This window comes from Canis lupus, chromosome 6 (assembly GCF_048164855.1).
Source record: "Canis lupus baileyi chromosome 6, mCanLup2.hap1, whole genome shotgun sequence".
In the NCBI taxonomy this organism is placed as follows: Eukaryota; Metazoa; Chordata; class Mammalia; order Carnivora; family Canidae; genus Canis; species Canis lupus.
In genome coordinates, this window is record NC_132843.1 from 40,346,339 (window position 1) to 40,353,362 (window position 7,024).

The window sequence follows — 7,024 nt, forward strand, 5'->3', positions numbered from 1 at the left end:
AGAGGTATTGCTGGAAAAGCTGGGCAGGTAAGGTAAGAGGTCCTGGGAGCAAGGTGAGGACAGGGAGGTGGATATTTTGTAAGAGTGTGGGAGAGGGAACCGGACAGCTTTCATCCAACTGGGAACCAGAGCTGAAACCGATCACTCAGACCCCTCTAGGCAGCCTGAGCCTGGGGCCCGGTCCTGGCTGGCGAGGAGGGGGCTCATTTGTACCCATATGGCCAGTTTCATGGCCTGAGAGCCCCCCACTCGTATGCAGATGCGTCCACCTCCGAGACACACGTGTGCGATTGTGCATACACACCCCCCTCCCCTGCCCTAGCTGTCAGGTTCCTCTGTCATTAATGGTGCCCCCTCCCCTCAGTGAGCACATGCCCCTCCCTGGTAATTACCTCCTGGCTGTGCCAAGTCCATTAGCTGCTGCCCCCCCCCCCCCAGCACCAGGGGCTAAGCACCAGCTGAGAGCTTGCCTACAGGGGGATCAATGGAATGGGACCCTGAGGACCCCACGGGGAGCTGGGACAGGGACAGTGAGACTGTCCTAGGCTGTGGGGATCAGACATCTGGGTCCCCTAGACCTACTGTAAGCCCCTCTCTCTACCCCTCCTTCTTGGGAAAATCTGTCTGGCGTGGAAGGCAGAGGCTCAGGCGTAGTGGTGGGCTCTGCAAGCACACCCGGCATTGGAGAGAACGTCCAGAACTCTCCTCTTAAGGGGGTTGTTGCCAGCTCCTTCCTTCCCAACTCTGCAGAGAGGGAATCAGTGGTACAGGAGCCAGTGGGGCTCCCCCAGGGCCACCCCAGTCAGGGACCAGGGACGGGCTCTCTAAAGAACCCAGGGGTCGGGCAGCCCTGGTGGCGCAGCAGTTTGGCGCCGCCTGCAGCCTGGGGTGTGTGTGATCCTGGAGACCTGGGGTCGAGTCGGGCTCCCTGCATAGAGCCTGCTTCTCCCTCTGTCTGTGTCTCTGCCCCTCTCTCTCTGTGCCTATGAATAAATAAATAAATCTTAAAAAAAAAAAAAAAAGAACCCAGGGGTCCAAGCCATCGGACCCCCCTCCGCATTTGTAAGCAGCCTCTGCCTCCTTCCTGCACTGCTGCTCCCTCGGGAGCTGGGTTCCCGACAGGAGACAGGGCAGAGGGGCATCTGTCCAGGTTTCCAGGAACAGCATGGGCAGAGGGCTGGGGCAGCCAGGGGGTGGAGGACGTCCTGACTGTGTCTCTGTGAACCCCCGAGTTAAGGGAGACCTCAGAGAGGATCCCAGGCTCTGCAGGCCTGGGCTCTCTGTGTGGCAGCTTGTCTTGCCAAATTCCTATAATCTATTTTTTTAAAAGATTTATTTATACATTGAAAGAGAGAGAGAGAGAGGGAGAAGTAGGCTCCATGTGAGAGCATGACGTGGGACTCGATCCCGGGTCTCCAGGATCACACCCCGGGCTGCAGGCAGCGCTAAACGGCTGCACCACTGGGACTGCCCTCTTGCCAAATTCCTAAAGTGGCCTTGGACGGGCTGCCCAGGGAGGGAGGGGGGGGCGACAGTCTCTGGAGGAGCCAGGACCCAGGAATCCCGACTTTTCAGCCAGGCTGAACCCCCAGGCCATGCAGCCCCCCAGCAGCTCCAAGCCTCACCATTTGTGCACCTCAGGCTCTGCAGCCATGGGGAGAGAAGGATCCAGAGCCAGGGAAGACAGGGACAGGACAGCCATGGCTGCAGGAGGAGCCCACAGGAGCCGAGTGGGAGGAGCCCCCCAGAGCAGAGCAGGGAAACGCTGTGCTCTGTGCACGCATCCTGCATCCTGCATCTCCTCCTGCATCTCCTCGGGTGGGAAGAGGCAGGGCCTGGGCTGCTGGGCAGGCCGCAAGCCGGGAGCAGCGCTGGGCGGGTGTTGTGCTCTGGGCCCTGGCTCCTCCAGTTGAGCCCTAGACTGAGGCGCTGCAGCCAGTCCCCAGCTAAACTGGGTCCCTTCCTCTTCCACCAGGTCTGGGCTCCCCCGACATTAGGCTTCTAGACTCCGGAGCCCTAGTGGCAGGTTCTGCTGTGTGATGTTGAGCAAGTCACTCCACCTCTCTGTCCCGTGTGCCCTGGTCTACAGAACAGGGGTGACAGCAGCAGTAACCTCCCAGGGCTGTTTGGAGGTTTGAGCAAGTCCTCTGTGTGTGTCCCTCCCAGCAGAGACTGGCCAGAGGTGCCAGTTGGTTCCATTCCTCTCCGTCTCCTCTGACCTGCTCCTTCTCTCCATCCTTTGCATGGTTGCCAGGAGTGAGGTGGACAGGCTGGTAGGAGCCGTGTCCTGCGGGGTCATTGCTCACAGAAGACGAGCTCTTGCTGCCTGGTCCTGACCAGCCGTCTGGCTGCAGCTGTTCCAGAGAGGACTCAGGTGGCTGTGGGGCATGGGAGGTGAGGAAGGGGCTTCTTCCTCCCTCTGAGGTCCCTGGGCTGCCCCAACAGCCCTGGTAGAGGGAGGGAGGGCCAGAGCGACCCCTACTGAGTGACCCCATCAACTTCAACCCTCCGATTTTCCCCAGGGAGACCTCCCTTCCCTGTCTGCCTCCTCCTGGCAGCCCTCAGGGATTAGACATGGACCTTGGCTCACCTGTGGAGTGCTTTGGAGGTCACAAATCCTCACTGATTTGAGTCAGGTCTCCAATGTATCCATCTAGGTGTTAGGAACATGCTTCAGAGGCTTTCTGTGTCTTATCCCCGTGGCATCCCATTCCTGAATGTCAGGAAGTCCCTCTTGCTGTCTAGCCTCTTGCTTCCCACCTGGATCTGAAGGGGTTACTGAGCTCCAGGCCTGCCCACTGCAGGTCCCAGCTGCCCGGGCCTGTGGTCAGAGCTAATGTAGGCAAGAATCTGAGGACAAGAGGGGATAAAGTTATTAGCATCTTCATCTTTGAGGGATATCGATTGTCAGGTCTCCAGGCTCGCTTGGTCTTATAACGGGGCTCACGGGGGTGTTGAGAGGGACTCAGAAAAATCTCATGGAGCCTCCACCCCATATCCTTGAGTGGGAGCTAGGGTGCCTGTGTCTTCCCTGAGAGAAATACGCAGAGACAGGATGTGGGACACAAAGGCTATGAGGAAGCCGGGGCTGGGGGGGCTCCTCCCAACTTCATTCCAGCAGGGCAAGGAGCACACTGGGCAGACTCGGGCTTTGCTTTAGAGTGTGTGTCTGTGCATGTGTGTGTGACACGGGGGTGGGGAGGGAGGAGGAAAGGAGGAGAGAGGGAAGGAGGGGGAGAGAGGGAGGGAGGGGAGAGCTGGAGAAGGGAGGAGAAAGAAGAGGGAGGGGGAGAGAGGGAAGCAGGGGAGAGTGAAGTTGGGCTGGGGACATTCAAGGTGGCAGCTCAGAGGGGGAATACCAGAGGCCCAGGTGCACCTGCTGGAGGTCCCATCATGGGGGCGGAGCCTCCTCCACTCGCTCTGGGATGATCTGGGACACCTCGCTGCCTCCTCCTCTTCCGAGCGAGCAGCACCTCCTGCTCCTGGTAACCCGATGTTGCTGGTGTGGCCCTGCGTGTGGCGCTGGGTGGTGCCACGTGAGGGAGCGTGTCATCTCCTCACCCCCAGGGTGGCTTTGCTCCTGGTGTGTCTCATTTTATGTTTGCCGGTGACAGCCTCTGGGAGATTTGTGTAACATTCGCTCTCTGCACACAGCTGTGCGAATTCCTGTTCCAGAAGGTGGAATCAGAAAGGACGTAGGCAGGGGAAGGGGCTCTGGGGTTGGGCTGCCTCCCCTTGTCCAGCCGGAGGTTTTCCAGCCCCTGGCTGAACACCTCTAGGAGTAGGGCTCGTGCTCAAATTGCAGTGAGACTTGCAGGGGTGAGGGTCTGGGGGGTGCGAGGTGTGCTGGGGACAGAAGGACACTCTCCTCTCTTCCTTCCTCAGGATGCCTTCCTGCCTCTCTCCTTCTTCCCTTTGGAAGCGGGGAGGAGGGGGCAGGAGCAGCTTCTTGGGCAGGGGGTCAGACTCATTCTTTTTGCCCCCAAGGAGCTGGCTTCCCCTCTGCCCAGGCAGGGAGAGGAGGTAATTAATGACAGCATGGCCGGGGCGGAGGGTGGGTGGGGAGAGCATTCAGGGCTAATGTTGGTATTAATCAGGAGTTGGTCCCCAGTGAGGGATAGAATTCAGCTGGGGCAGTGTGTGTGTGTGGAGGGGTGGGCACGCGGGCATGTACACACACGAGGTGGGGGTGGTGGTGGCTGGTGGGGGCGGGAGCTCCTGACTCACCCTGCCAGCCTCTCTCCCTCTCCATAGTGTTCCCCTCCCCCGCCATCCCCTCCCCCCTTGTTTTGCTGGAAGTCCCTCCTGCTATCTGTCCTCCACCTCCTGCTGACATCCTGATGGAGGGCCAGGTTCCCTCCCCAAGTCCAAGCATACCCCTGACCCCTCCCTCGCCCTTGCTGCAGGCTGGTGCATTAGGTGATTCCTGAGGCTGCCGGTCTGCTAATTGCCTCTCTCATCACCAGGGCGGCCCCCCACCAACTCCATTAGCCCCCCCCTCTCCCCTAAATCAGCCCCAATTATTCACAGGAGGGGGTCTGGGCTGAGCTGTGATTACAGCTCCAGTGCAGGGGTGAGGGCTAGGAACTGGCGTGGTCAGGGCTGGGAGGGGCAAGAGGGTGGGGGCCTGTGGGCACATTCAGGCTGGGGGACCACCAGGGGCAGAGATCTGGGAGCCTGAGGAAGCAGGGGAGGCCAGGCCAGAAGGCTGGGGTTGTAGCTCCTTTTCCAGGGTTCCCTTCCCACTCACACCCAAAGACCTGGGAGGGCAAGGGAGGGGGCAGGTGGGCACGACCCCTGGGGGGGAGCACCATCCTGGCCAGTGCCCTCAGCACCATGGCTAAGCACCTAAATGAGCTTGATGAGCAGCAATGAGGCTCTGTCCTTCTGGGCTTTCCTTTGAGGTTCCCCCTACCCGCCCCAGCCCTACCCTGGATGGCCGCTGCGTGGGTCGCATGGGGCAAGGGCCTCTGTCTGTGCATCTGGGGTGTGCGGGGCATCCAGCCTGCGGCGGTGAGCTGTGTGCTCAAGAGGCCCAGAGCCCAGTCTGATGCTCAGCTGGCAGCACATCAGGGCACTCTCTACAGGCCTCTCCGATGTCCTCGATGCAGCCCCTAGGGCTCCTGGCAGCCCCTTCCCCACTCTTCAGCCCTTTCTCTCCGTGAGCACTGTCCTGGGTCCTGAGCCACCCATCACCCACTGCACAGCACTTCCCCTGGCAGGGCCACCACCACTGCACCCCCGGCTCAGTGTGGTGGCCTCCTCCCGTTTTCCTTGCTTCCACTATGCTCCCTGCAGCCATTTCAGACCAACTCAAACCACAGTTATTCTCTTGAAGCCTGAATTGGATCTTGACCCTGCTCTGTACCAAATCCCCTAACGGCAACCCTTCTCAAAGAACAAGCCCCAGCAGCCCTAGCACAGCCGACAAGGCCCTGACAGGATTTGACTCACCCACGTCCCTGACACCCACCCCATTCCAGTCTCCTAGCTGGTCTCTGAACATGGCATGTGCTCTGGCCTCAGGCCCTTTGCACTTGCTCTTCTCGTGGCCTGGATGCCCTCCCTGCAGAATCTGCGTGGGTGCCTCCTTCATCTCCTCTAGGTCTTTACCTGGAGGTTAGCTTTTCAGTGAAGCCTTCGCAGACCAGCTTTCCAAAACCAGCATCCCCAGCTCTATCACCCCCGCCCCTGTGTTGCTTCCCTCTATTTGTTTATATTAGCACTGGTCATGGAATGCCTCACAATTTTACAGATTTTGTGTGTTTATCATCTCCCCACCAGCCCCACCACTAGGGTGTAAGCTTCATTTCCCCCTTCCATGTTTAGGCAGAGATTTTTCTCTATTTTGTTCATAGCTGTAGCCCCGATGCCTGCACACAGTAGGTACTCAATAAATCTTTATTCCACAAATTAATGAATAATTGCATCCCCAACTAGCTTGTGAGCTCTTGAGAACTGGGAACTTATATTCCTCACCAAAGTAAGTTATAAAATATAAAGATCTTAGACCAGTGCCTGGAAGTCAGTGGGATCTGTCCAATAAAAGTAGCTGCCATCATCATCACCATTACCAGGTAAGCACATGACCAGTGCCTATGGAACAAAAGAATGAAGGAGCCAGGGCACGTGGGTGGCTCAGTCGCTGAAGCAGCTGGCTTCTGCTCACATGGTCCCCAGGGTCCTAAGGTCCTGGGATCGAGCCCCATCTCCCTTCGGGCTCCCTGCAGAGCTGAGAGTCGGCTTCCCCCTCTGCCCTTCCCCCCTGTTCTGGCTCGCTCTCAGTCTCTCTCAAATGAATAACTTCTAGAAAGCCTTAAAAAAAAAAAAGAAACACTCAGGCCAGGTGGGGCAGGTTTAACGTTCAGATGCAAGAGTAGGGAGGGAGGGAAGGAGTCGCTGCGCAGGGTCCTGGAGAAAGCGGCTTCGTGCTGAACCTGAACGTGAAGGGAGGAGAACACCTGCGCAGTTGGAGGAGGGCGGAGCGCAGGTCCCCCGTTGGCCCCTAGGAGGTGCTGCATCCCAAGGCTGAATTTCAGGGCCCCTCTGGCCTCAGGTGTGCTGCAACTCTGTGATCTTGGGCCTCCGGACCGGGAGCTGCGCGCGGGTCTCTGCTGCCCCCTCCTGGAGACTTTTGGTCTACCACCCGCAAACCTGTTTCGCGTCCTTTCTTGCGCCAGGTGCCAGGGGGAGCGGCGCCTGCTGGCGGGTGCCCTCCCCACCCCACTGGCCTCCCTCAGACAGGAGCCCCGCAGGTAGGAAATATTCTCAGGACGTATTTTTGGTAAAGGACTCGAAACCAGAATACATAACGGATTCGTCACTGTTAAACCCCACAATCCCACTCCAAAGAAACCACCAGGACGGGGGCGCCTGGCTGGCTCAGAGCCTGCGACTCTGACTCCTCACTGTGGGCTCATGGGCTCCAGCACCACGGTAGAGTTTACTTAAAAAAAAAAAAACCTACCAGGACAAATGAAAACACATTCACATAAGACTTGTGCACAAACGTTCAGAGTACCTT